This window comes from Vombatus ursinus, unplaced genomic scaffold (assembly GCF_900497805.2).
Source record: "Vombatus ursinus unplaced genomic scaffold, bare-nosed wombat genome assembly UNPS02014781.1, whole genome shotgun sequence".
Lineage (NCBI taxonomy): Eukaryota > Metazoa > Chordata > Mammalia > Diprotodontia > Vombatidae > Vombatus > Vombatus ursinus.
In genome coordinates this window covers 43368003-43380931 of record NW_020954559.1, presented here as the reverse complement: position 1 = coordinate 43380931, position 12929 = coordinate 43368003, and the positions used below count along the sequence as shown (strand labels likewise).

Sequence of the window (12929 nt, the reverse complement as noted above, 5' to 3'; positions counted from 1 at the left end):
TATTTTGTAAATTTTAATAAGTTTTTATTGACATTCTCTTGTTTTTTTGTTTTGTTTTGTTTTTTACATCATCACACTATTCCCCAAGATGCCTCTTCCTCTCTGTCACAGAGAGCTATCAAGTATAACAAATGGAATTAAAAAAAAACATTTTGCAAACCTTAAACCACTCTGGTATTATGGTTATGATCATTACATTCAGCCCTACAATGAACTGTGTAAGGGAAACAAAGTAGTTTAAACTAAAAAAAATTCTCTCCCTCATTATTTCTGCCTATTAACATCCCTGGCTTCCTTTCAGTCCTGACTAAAATTCCATCTTTTGCAGGAAGCCTTTCTCAAATCCTCTTAATACAAAGTATACCAAAGGTTTGAATAAAGCCAGGACTTATCATCAGCTCATTAACAAATGGAAAAGTGAAAACATGTGCAATGTCTAATTCTTGTGAACCTCCCACTTCCATGAAGGAATGGGTTGTTGGTGTCCTCTCTTAATTCTTCATTCAAGTCATGCTGGATCTTTATAAGTTTATTATTTACTTTTGACTTTTTGATGTGCTGTTCTTTCCATTTACATTGTTGTAGTCATTAGGTATATTGTTGTCTTTGCTCTACTTACCTTACTCTGCATCAGTTCATGAATATAATACATCAAAGAAAGCTGAAAAGTGGAGGGGATGGGCTTGAGCAAGTACCTAGCTAAGAATCTTGGTAGGACATAAGAGTTAAAGGACCCATATGCACAAATAGATTTATGGCAGTCCTTTGTGGTGACTAGGAACTGAAAATAAGAAGTTATCCATCAATTGGAGAATAGTTGGATGAATTATGGTAATGAAATGAAATGTTTGCTTTTATAGAAGAGTTGTGTTCCATTCTGGAACAAAAACAAAAACAAAAAACAGAATGTTCTTCACTATCAATAATTTCCTTTATGAACCCTTCCACTGATAGCCAGTATTCTTGTTCAACTGACTCCATAAAATAAAATAAAATAAAATCATCCCTCCCCAAATCCCCAATGTTTTTGTTCATAGCATTTGTGATAGGTAATAGCCCTATAATCAAAAGAGATTAAGGAGGTAGGCACAGAATGGTAGATGAAACAATATGAAGTAAGATTAAGAGTTGGAATCTAATTCCCATACTTTAAAGATGAGGACACTGAGACCCAGAAAAGAGAAGTAACATACCCAAGATCAAATAGGTGAGTGGTAGAGCTAGGATTCAAACTCAGGTCTTCTTCTTCTTTTATTTTTTTGTTTGTTTTTTGCTTTTAAATTTTATTTATTTATTTTTAGTTTTTAACATTCACTTCTATAAGATTTTGAATTCTAAATTTTCTTCCCCTCCCTCTCCTCTTCCCTCCCCAAGATGGTGTGCAACCTGATATAGTATATACATGTTCAATCATATTAAACATATTTCTACATTAGTCATGTTGTAAAGAAGAATTAGAACCAAAGGGAAAAACCATGAGAAAGAGGAGGCAGAAGAAAAAATGAGAGAGAAAAAATAGTATGCTTCGATCTGCATTCAAATTCCATAGCATTTTCCATCACGAGGTCTTTGGAGATGTCTTAGATCCTTGTATTGCTGGGAAGGGTTAAGTTTATCAATATTAGTCATCACACAACGTGGCTGTTACTGTGTACAACATTCTCCTGGTTCTGCTCACTTCACTCAGCATCAGATCATACAAGTCTTTCCAGGTTTTTCTGAAGTCTGCCTGTTCATTATTTCTCATAGCACAATAGTATTCCATCATGTTCATATACCACAAGTTGTTCAGCCATTCCCCAATTGATGGGCATTCCCTCAATTTCCAATTCTTTGCCACCACAAAAAGAGTTACTATAAACACTTTTGTACATGTGGGTCCTTTTCCCATTTGTATGATCTCTTTGGGATATAGCTCTAGAAGTGCTATTGCTAAGTCAAAGGGTATGCACATCTTTATAGCCCTTTGGGCATAGCTCCAAATTGCTCTCCAAAATAGTTGGATTATTTCACAACTCCATTTTCCTACATCTTCTACAACATTTATCATTTTCCTGTTTTGTCATGTTCACCAATCTTATAGTTGTTATGTGGTGCCTCAGAGTTGTTTTAATTTACATTTCCCTAATTAATAGTAATTTAGAGCATTTTTTTTCATATGACTATAGATTTTTTTCATCTGAAATTCAAAATACTTTTGATGGACCATACTACACTTGCAACACACATCCACCAGACAAAACTATGAAGAAGATGAAATCTGTCTCTGGCAATCTTTATCATCTATTTTTAAAGCATTTCTTTTCTATGGTTTTCTCTCCTTCTACCTCTCTCAGGCATCCAGTGAAGCTTGCCTGCCTTAGTTATCAAAGACTATTTTGAAGAAAGACTTTTCATACCTTGGCATATATTTAATCATGCTAATAATATCACCATTCTTTCAGTCAATCATCCAGGTTTGGAACCTTGGGGTCATTTTTTACTTTCTTTCCATTACCTCCCACATTCAATCAGACATCAAAGTTGATTTTCTCTCCACAATATCCCTTGAGCCCACTACCCATTTTTTTTAATTGCCATAATTCTAGTTCAGGTCTTTTTCACCTTTCCAATAGGCTATTGCAATAGTCAAATGCTAGTCTTCCTATCTCTAGTCTTTCCTATTTCCAATCTGTTTTTCATATAGCTCCCCAAATAATTTACCAAAAGTACAGATCTGACCAAGAGACTTAAAAACTTTCAATGCCTCCTTGTCATCTGTAGGATGAAATAAAGACTCAACCTGTCATGTAATGTCTATCTTAATGTGGCTCCAATGCCCCTTTCTAGACTTATTTCGAATTATTCTTTTCATGTATGCTATATTCTAACCAAAGTAGAATACTATATGCTTTCATATCTTCTCCTGTCCAAGCTGACTTTGTGAATTTTCCATGACAGGGTACTATTCCCTTCTCTTCTCTATGAAAATTTTTCTCTTCCTTCAAAGCCTAGCTCAGGTACCATCTCCTCTACCAATCAATCAGTAAGTACTTATTATAGTCTATGATCTTCTTGGGACTGTGCTAGCTCATCAGGATACAAAAGCCAAAACAAGATAGTCCTTGCCATCAAGGGGTCTAAATTTTATATTAAGGGAACAACATGTTAGGCATATAAATAGACAGAAAAAATATGTAATGAAAATTCAAGATAATTTTGTGGTAGTAGTGTGGAAGCCTTGGGCTTCTTACAGGAGTAGACACTTGAGATGATATTTGAAAGAAGTTAGATATTCTAAAATGTCAAGATAAAAATGGATTGCATTCCTAAAATGAGGATACTGTCACCTATGCAAAAACCAGAAGACTGGAGATGGAATTGCATGTTTGAAGGAAAACACATTGGCTAGTTTAACTGGGCCAGGAAAGATAGGCTAAAACCATGTAGTCAAGGGCTTGAAATGTCAAGTAGAGGAGTTTGAATTTGATTGTAGGAGTCATTTAAGCTTCTTAAGTAGGGGGAGGGGAAGTGACAATCAAATATACTGACTATCCCTTTATCATCTGTGTGGAGACTGGAAAGGGGAGAAAGCAGTGATAGAGAAAATAATTAAGAATAGCATTTATAAATAATAATAGCATTCATAATACATTTTTAAGTTTTGCGAGTAACTTTACAAATATTATATCATTTCATCCTCACAGCAACCCTGGGAAGTAGGTGCTAATATTATCCCCATCTTACAGGTGAGCAAATTGAGGTATAGACCACTTAAGTGACTTGCCCAGGATCACATATCTAGTAAGTATCTGAATCCATATTTGAGTTGAAGTCTTTCTTACTCCAGATTTGATGTTCTATCCATTGTTATAATTGGGAGGTTATTTCAAAAATCCAGGGGAGAAGGGCTGAGGATTTGAACTAGTATGATGGCTATATAAGTAAAGAGAAAGTGGCAGATAAAAAAGGTATTGTGGAGATAAAATTGACAAGATGGAGCAATTTATTGGATATGGGAGTGGATGAGGAAGAGTGAAAAATTGAAGGTAACTTTGAGATTGCATCCTGGGGTGACTAGAAGTCTCACCTTTGCTACTTACTACCTGTGAGATATGGACAAGTCACATGATGTCTGTGGGCCTCAGTTTCCTCCTCTAAAAAGTGAGGGAATTGGACTAGTTGGTTTGTAAGGTACCTTCCATTCCTAAATCTGTGATACTATAAAAAGAATGCTTATAAGCACTATTTTTAAAGAGGTAAGGTTATGTGCAATGTACCCCCTTTCAGTAAATCCATTTCATCCATTTAAAATAAAACATTTGATATGGATCACCATGGCTACCATGTGAAAATCTAGATTAATTATCTGAATGAATGAAACTTACCAGGTTTTAAAGATTGACATTACATGTCCAAAGGTTTGAAGGTCCTGAGCTTTTTCAAAAGGCCTGCCATTTTCCAAGTCAAGCAGTCTCATCTCTGCTGGTATTTTTTTCTTTTTGGTCAAAAAAACAAAAAGATTTTTAATAAGTATAAGATCCCTAAGGCATGTCTCCCAACTCTAAGGAGATAATTGTATTACTTCTTTGTAACCCATCGTCCCAACTTGAAACTTAGAAGCCAGAGTTTATATAAGAAGTGATGAAACCAAGTCTAGGATCCAGTCACCAAGCCCAGGTTTAGTATTATAGCTGGATAGTGATTTTCAGTTTTATACATTCCCCTGTTTCAGAGTTGCTTAGTTATCATAAAAAAGGGTGTTGTTTTGTTGTTTTGTTGTCATTTCAGTCCTTTGTAATTCTTTGTGACCCTATTTGGGGTTTTCTTGGCAAAAATGCTGGAGTGGTTTCCTTCTCCAGCTCATTTTACAGATGATGAACTAAGGCAAACAAGGTTAAGTGATTTACCCAGAGTTAAATATCTAGTAAGTATCTGAGGCCAGATTTGAACTCAGAAAGATGAGTCTTTCTGACTTCAGGCTCAGTACTCTAACCACTGTGTCACATAGCTACAAAAAATGGATAAATAAAGAATAAATTAAAATAAAAAGGTCCTGGGCTCAAAAACCACCAAATAGAGGTTCTTCATAAGCAATTTTGGGGGAAAAAGAAAAGAAAAGAAAACCCAAAACAGAATTTCCTATGTGTCCATAGTCAGGAAAGTAGGTGGTTGAATCCTAAGTAGTTTTCCTGTTCTTGGTAGATGGCCTCTCGAATACATCTCCTGCCCCAGCTGCTTTTTGCCTGAAGAACTTGATATTTTGGGCATTCTCTTGACTCTAAGCTGGAGCAAAGAAAGTTGTGTCTTGATCCTCAAGGTGGGTGTATTTGGTTCTGCCAAATCAATCAAAGTTCTTGACCTGTATAACTTTGGGAAGAATAGTCTTATTGAAATGATCTTCCAGGATCTGAGTACTGAAGTCTGCTTTGTATACTTCTTCATCTTCATCCATGAAGAGAGCACTCCAGTGACAGTAGTTCTGAAAGAACTTGCATTTGCCCTTAACAGATCTGTTGGTAACTTTGCTATTTGCTTGGTGTTTAACTTCTCTTTCATCTTTTGTCATTTTATATGGTTCAATCTCTACTTTCTCTTTCTCAGTTCTCTCCCTCCAAATTGAATCTTTTTAGCTCCAGAACTTGTCATGCCTCATATTACTCCTTGTCTTTCTCATCATCTGTGTTGAGTCCATCTAGGGCAGCCAAGGGACCTTTGTTTTCCTTTAGGTCCTTCTTTGACATTTCTTCCACAATCTCATGTGTATATGTGAGCCTCTTCTCGGCCAGCCAGACCTTTTGCTTCCTGCTCCAATTTCTTCTTCTTCAAAGCTTCCACTGCATGCTCTTGAATTGTTACCCTGTCCTTCTTTCAAATGAAGACTGGCTCAAAGTGGGGTTTGCATTTCATCTCACTGTCTATTCTTCATACTGGGATTCTACTTCTGATTCTTCACCAAATTGCTCTTCATCTTGCATTTTCTTGACTTTCAGCTCTTCATTTTTCATCTCCTATGCTAGCTGATATCATACCACCACCACTCAATCTCATCATCAATTTTTCTTCACTTCTGTCCTCTTACCCCATTTGCCTAACATCCCCTTCTACTCTAGAATCACTTTCTCCCACCAATTCAGGTTCTATTTTCAAATGCCTGACCAACCTTTCTTCAACATCTTCACTGACGCAGTCCTGCAAACACCAAAACTCAGGTTCTGCTTCTTGCTATTTGGCTTTCTTTTTTTTTTTCACTTTCTTTATTTTACTTGCTCATATTATTATTTTTGAACATGCTTGACATGGAGATAACTTTTTCATGACTTTACTTGAGTAATTGGTATCATATTGCTTGCCTTCTCAATAAGTGGGGGAAAGGTTGGAGGGAATAAATGAATTTGAACTAAAAATTAAAAATTAAATGTTGAACATGAAAAATAAAAATGAAAAAATCATTAAATAAATTTAGAAAAATTAGCATAAAGGAAGCCTATGAAGCAATTGAGACTACCACACATGAGGAATACAAACACCTAGAAAGACTCTAATGAACTAATACAAAGTTAAAAAAAAAAGCAGAAGAGCAGGGTGCATATTTATAATGCTTATTTGAGCATAGTAATTATAGAGAGTGTGGATCCTATGTAGCAAATGTACTCCTTCTCCAGTCAGTTTGGTTCATTTACCTTAACCTTCACTCACAATGGAAGGTTGAGGTAGGGAGGGGGAATCCCAGAGAGGAAGCCAACCACTGCTGCCCCACTGGTATAAATCACTTTCAGGATGCTAGGGGTAGCCCTAGTTTGGGGGAAAAACATACATTACAATAGTGACTATTACTTGTGCATGTCTACCAGCATATTTTCCATTTACACAAATCAGTAAAAAACAAACAAACAAAAAAACCAAAACACTCTTAAATATAAAGCAATTTCTAACTAAGAAGCAAATGATGTAATATTCAAACATATCACCTCATTCATAAATCTGAGTCACTCTTTCACCAATACCCACATTGTTTGTAGGGAGAATGAGAACATGCTTATGGAAACTTAGTAAGGGGTCATATACAAAAGGCAAACCATTTACACTGGGCAATTCAAAACTCTGGATTGTAGTCCTGGATGTCTGTGGTCTCTTTAGGGAAAGGTCTGCATCACTCATCAATTGCTCCTTTTCTGCACTTTTCTGTTCTGCTGGAGAAAGCCTTTTCTTGGATATTCCCAGGCCTCTGAAGCAGTGCAAAGCTCTTTTAAGAATGATAGCCTTAATCTTGAAAGCTACAGAACTGCTGGAGTGTGATCCCTTGGTTAGGTGCTAAAGCAGTACAACAATCTTTCATGGATGGGATTCTCTTTCCATGTTTCTCTTGAGTCTTGTATTTGAAAGTCAAATTTTCTATTCAGCTCTGGTTTTTTTTCATCAAGAATGCTTGAAAGTCCTCTATTTGACTGAATATCTACTTTTTCCCCTGAAGGATTATGCTCAGTTTTGCTGGGTTTGCTTCATTGTAATCCTATCTCCATTGGCCTCCAGAATACCATATTCCAAGCCCTCTGGTCCCTTAATGTAGAAATTTCTAAATCTTGTGTTATCCTGATTGTGTTTCCACAATACTTGAATTGTTTCTTCCTGGCTGCTTGCAATATTTTCTCCTTGACCTGGGAACTCTGGAATTTGGCTACAATATCCCTAGGAGTTTTCCTTTGGGGTTCTCTTTTAGGAGGTAATCAGTGGATTCTTTCCATTTTTATTTTACCCTCTGGTTCTAGAATATCAAGGCAGTTTTACTTGATAATTTCTTGAAAGATGATGTCTAGGCTCTTTTTTTTCATCATGGCTTTCAGGTAGTCCTATAATTTTTAAATTATCTCTCCTGCATCTATTTTCTAGGTCAGTTGTTTTTCCAATGAGAGATTTCATATTGTCTTCTATTTTTTCATTCTTTTGGGTTTGTTTTATAATTTCTTGATTCCTCATAAAGTCATTAGCTTCCATTTGCTCCATTCTAACTTTTAAGGAAGTATTTTCTTCAGTGAGCTTTTGGACTTCCTTTTCCATTTAGCCAATTCTGCTTTTTAAGGCATTCTTCTCCTCATTGGCTTTTTGGACCTCTTTTACCATTTGGGTTAGTCTATTTTTTAAGGTGTTATTTTCTTCAGTATTTTTTGGGGTCTACTTTAGCAAGCTGTTGACTTATTTTTCAAGATTTTCTTGCATCAGTTTCATTTGTCTTCCCAGCTTTTCCTCTACTTCTCTTATTTGCTTCTCAAAATCCTTTCTTCCATGTCCTGGAACTGATTCATATTTTTCTTGGAGGCTTTGGATGTAAGAGCTTTGACTTTGTTGTCTTCTGGTTGTATGTTTTGATCTTTTGTCCCCAAAGTAAGATTCTATGGTCTGACTTTTTTGCACTTTTTGCTCATGATCCCAGACTGTTATTTGACTTTTAAACTCTTTGTTAAGTTAGGGGTCTGTTTCCAGTGTGGAAAATGTACTGTCCCAAGCTTTGGGGGTTCTGTGCAGCTATTTTCAGGGATACTTCTAGGGACCTGTAAATTTTCAGTTCTTCCAAGGTGGTATGATCAAAGGAGAGGTGTTTACTACCTTCTTGGGCTGTGCTCCGCTCTATGAGTGACCACAAGCACTCTCTTCCACCTTGGAACTGTGAGGAGGATTCCCTTTCCACTGCCACCTCAAGTTCCACGATGGCAATGCTCCTTCTCCCCCTAGGACAACCACCCAGAACTGTGACCCAAAGCCAAGCATGGGCAAAGCAAGAAATTCCTGCCTCAGCACCAGCAAAGAAATCCCTGTAATCTTCCTCTGATCAGCTACTCAATTCCCCCTCTATCTATGTGTTGAGAGCTCCAGAAACAGCTGCCTCCCCAGAGCTGTGCCAGGGCTGGGGCTGGACAGAGCTCCTCTCTCATCATGGTCCAACTAAGCTGTCTTTGGTGTTTGTGGGTTCAGAAGTCCGAAAACTGCCACAACTGCCTGTGATTCAGTCCTCTGAGGCCTGCTCTAGGTTTGCTGAGGCCCAGTCTTTCCTGGTGTGGTCCACACTGAACTGTGCTCCTCTCCTAGCCTGGCACAATAGACCTTTCCTGCTGACCTTCCAGGTTGTCTTGGGCTGGAAATTTGTTTCACTCTATCTTTCTGTGGGTTCTGCTGTTCTAGAATTTGTTTAGAGTCATTTTTTACAGGTATTTGGAGGGGTTTGGGGGAGAGCTCAAGCAAGTGACTGCTTTTACTCTGCCATCTGGGCTCCATACCACTCTGTCTTTCTTGATGTCCTTATCTGAGGACTCCACAGGTGTATCTTCTTTGACACATAGTATTTCCCCTTCACTTTCTCCAATGAAATCTCTCTCTCTCTCTCTCTCTCTCTCTCTCTCTTCCAATCACATGTAAAGACAATTTTCAACATTCATTTTTTATAGATTTTGAGTTCTAAATTTTTCTCCCTCCTCAAGACTGCAAGCAGTCTGATACAGGTTATGCATTTGTAATTAGGTAAAGCATATTTTCACATTAGTCATGTTGTAAAAGAAGAAAAAGAACAAAAAGAAACACACATGCACACACACAATATCCCCTTTCTCACTGCAAACCAGAATGGCCCTGGCTGTGGAATGAATGGGGCGGGGGGCAATGTTCTTTCTGAGGGCTTTCAGAACTGACATGATGGTATTAGCAACAGTGTCTGCTGTGGCCCCCAACCAGAAACACAGAACAGCCAACATCCCTCCTTTTCTATTCCAGAGGTAGCAAGGGGTCCACTAGGAAGGAGGCACTGGAAATACTCTGAAGCGTGCCAGTTGATGGATTGTGACACCCTGGGATCATGGATAATTTATGGACCTCCCAGGGAGGCTAGTCACACCTTGGTGATCAGGCACCAGGTCATGTGACTTTCCACAGCTATGTTTTAATCCTACAGTAAAATCCCTCATTCTTGTCCATCTGAATAAGCAACATGTGAATATTATATATATATATACATATATACATATATACATATATATATATATTCATGAACTTCCACTGGGGACTTGAATTTTTACTTAAACAGTTAATCTCCAAAGTAAAACAAACAATCAGACAAACATGGTAATTATTCCCTCCTGGGGTGGTGATGTGAGGAGAGGAGGAACAGGCCACAATTTGTGGAATCACTAGAATCATTTTACCCTGCTGGTTTACAGAGTTTCACAGCAGGGAAGATTTGTTCTTCATGTTTCTCTTACATTTCAAAACCCTTGGAAGGAGAGAACATTTCCCCCATGTAAAGAAAGCTGTCTCCTTCTATCTATGAATTACTTTTTTGATGTTAAATACAAGCATCATTTCTCTCAGGATTTTTTCTTATAAGGGCAGACAGTTATCTTTCTGGGAGGACTTGATCATTGTCTTATGTGGACACAGGAGGGTGGTTTGGCTGTCTCAGGATCCTTAACATATTGAGAATTGTGATACTGTCTCCATAATGAAGAATATTTGTCTGAATGCTTAATGCTAGAGGATAATGAGAGCATGGAAGAATGTGTAACCTTTGGCAAATCACATGTGGCACAGGAGAAAGGGCACAGGATTTGGATTACATAGTTAATATAGGATCTTGAGATCACAGAAAATTTTAAGATATATTAGAACCCATTCAATGCAACTTCCTCATTTTAAAGATGAGGAAACTGAGGCACAGAGAGTTTAAGTGACTTGCCCAAGGTAACACATCTAGTAAGTGGAAGAGGAGGTATATGAATTCAGGTCACCTAACTCCAAACTCAGAACTCTTTCTATTACACCTCCCTGCCTAGGTTTTGGATCTTAACTCTGCTACATTGTATTTGTATGGACTTTGGCAAACGAGGTGACCACCCTGGGTCTAAGTTTTCTACCTATCACACTGAACTATTTAAGTGAGTGAATGAGTGTAAGGCATTTTGTAAGTGATAAAGTTTTTTGTAAATATGATAATTGATACTGCTTTTAAGATTTGTAAAATGCTTGATATAGGGGCATAGCGTTAGAGATAGAAGAAACTCTTTCTATAGATGATTGAAACTGAGGTGAAGAAAGGCAAAGCAAACTGGCCTTCCAGACAAATAGAACCAGGATTTGAACCCAAGGCCCCAGACTCCAAATACAGTTTTTCCCCTGGTGTACTACTCCTCTTCTCTGTTATTGTTATTGTTATTTCTCTTTAATTTTTATTATTACCACCATTACTATTTTGGGAGGAAGCATGCTTTAGCAGATAGAAAGATGGCCTGGGAACCAGGAAGACCTGGGTTTAAGTCCCCTGTCTGACACAAACTGAATGTAGTCAAGTGACTCAACCTCTCAGTACTCTGGGAAATCCTCAAAAACTGAATTGGAGCAAAAATCCTGACCTGTACTGGAAGAGGGCGTTTTGTCAATCAGCATATTCCCTCACCAATGAAATAACATGTCCCTTTCATTATCATCATCATCATCATCATCATCATCATCATCATCATCATCATCATTATCATTATGCCATGGAGGCCAAGTGCTCTTTTTTTGCTATAGAGAAGAAATCTTGTAGCTCTAGGAAAAATGAACAATTTTTCTACAATTATTAATACTAGGTAGTCTAGGAGAAAAAAATGAAAACAGAACAAAGGTCAGAAGGAACCAAAAACATGCAAGATAGTTTTGAAAGTTATGTGGGGAATTTATTATACTTAAAAAGAAAAAAAAAATCTTCACAAGAGAGACTTACTGTTTTATGTACAATACCCTCCTTCAGCTCCACATTGTATGTGGAAATATTCATTTCATTTAGTCATTGTTAAGTGCATAATAAAAAAGAAAATAGAAGAAGAAAAGAACTAGGCATGATATTTTAGGCCTTCCACTCTGGTTTTCTTCCCAGTGTCCAGGGTCCTAATTCAGAAGGGGAGAAAGGGAGACCACAGGACCATATCTAGCCACTGCAGAAGATGCTGCCACGTCTATGGAAAGAAACCTTCCTACACCCAAGTCCGGATCCATGTGAGTTAATATGAAGTGACTAAAAACCGCCACTACCAACAAAACCTGGTGTTGCAGACTACCCAGTCAGTGTTTTAACTAAGTACTCATCCGGTAGCCATATAATATACCAAGTCAAACCTTCCTACATCATTTGGAAGGAGAAGAGAGAAAATGAGGGGTGAGCATGACCAGCTCTGCTGTAAACACTAACTCTCTGTGGTAAAATCGTATATGCCTCCAAGGTACTGTCGCTTTGGGTAATGTCTAAATCATTTGTTCTCACTCTTGCTTTCTGTTCCCGCTTACTTACTTCGGTTTTAGTTTTTTATCTGACTCAAGCAAAGCCAAATTCATATTATTAATAAAGAGTGATTATTTAACATTTCCATAAGATTGATGTGTTTGGTGATTAGCAGCTCAAGAATATTTATTGAGTGCTTTTTATGTGCAAAACCCTGATTACATATTGAAATTTTTTTTTGAAAAAAAAAATACTCAACTAGATTTGAATAGGATAAAATGATAAACCAAGAACATTTTCTCTCCTATAGGGATGTTAAAGATTTTTGGAGCCAGTGACTGATCTTTGGCTTCAGAGCTACCAGGCAGGGCTCCTAACAACTTTCATTCTTTAAAAGTACAATAGTCTGTCTCAGAGGATCGTGCACTGACCAGAGTAAGCTAGTTAAATGATAGATAGATAAATCATTCAATGATGGATGGATAGATAGATAGATAGATGGAGAGACAAATAATAGATAGATATAGTGTTCCAAAAATCAGTGCAATTTTGGTGCAATTTTAAGATATCAAAGCTTAAAACTACACTAAGGTTTTTGGAAAACACTGAATACATAATGGAGATCATATACTTGCATTATTATTCCCTGATAGAATATAAGCTCCTTGAGGGCAGAACCTGTTTCCCTTTTGACTTTGCATCTCCACCA

General features: G+C 37.3%; 1 pseudogene; it reads right to left on the bottom strand.

The window, feature by feature from the left end:
* Positions 1-5158: 5158 nt before the first annotated feature.
* On the bottom strand, positions 5159-9722 carry LOC114046215 (annotated as a pseudogene).
* Positions 9723-12929: the final 3207 nt, after the last annotated feature.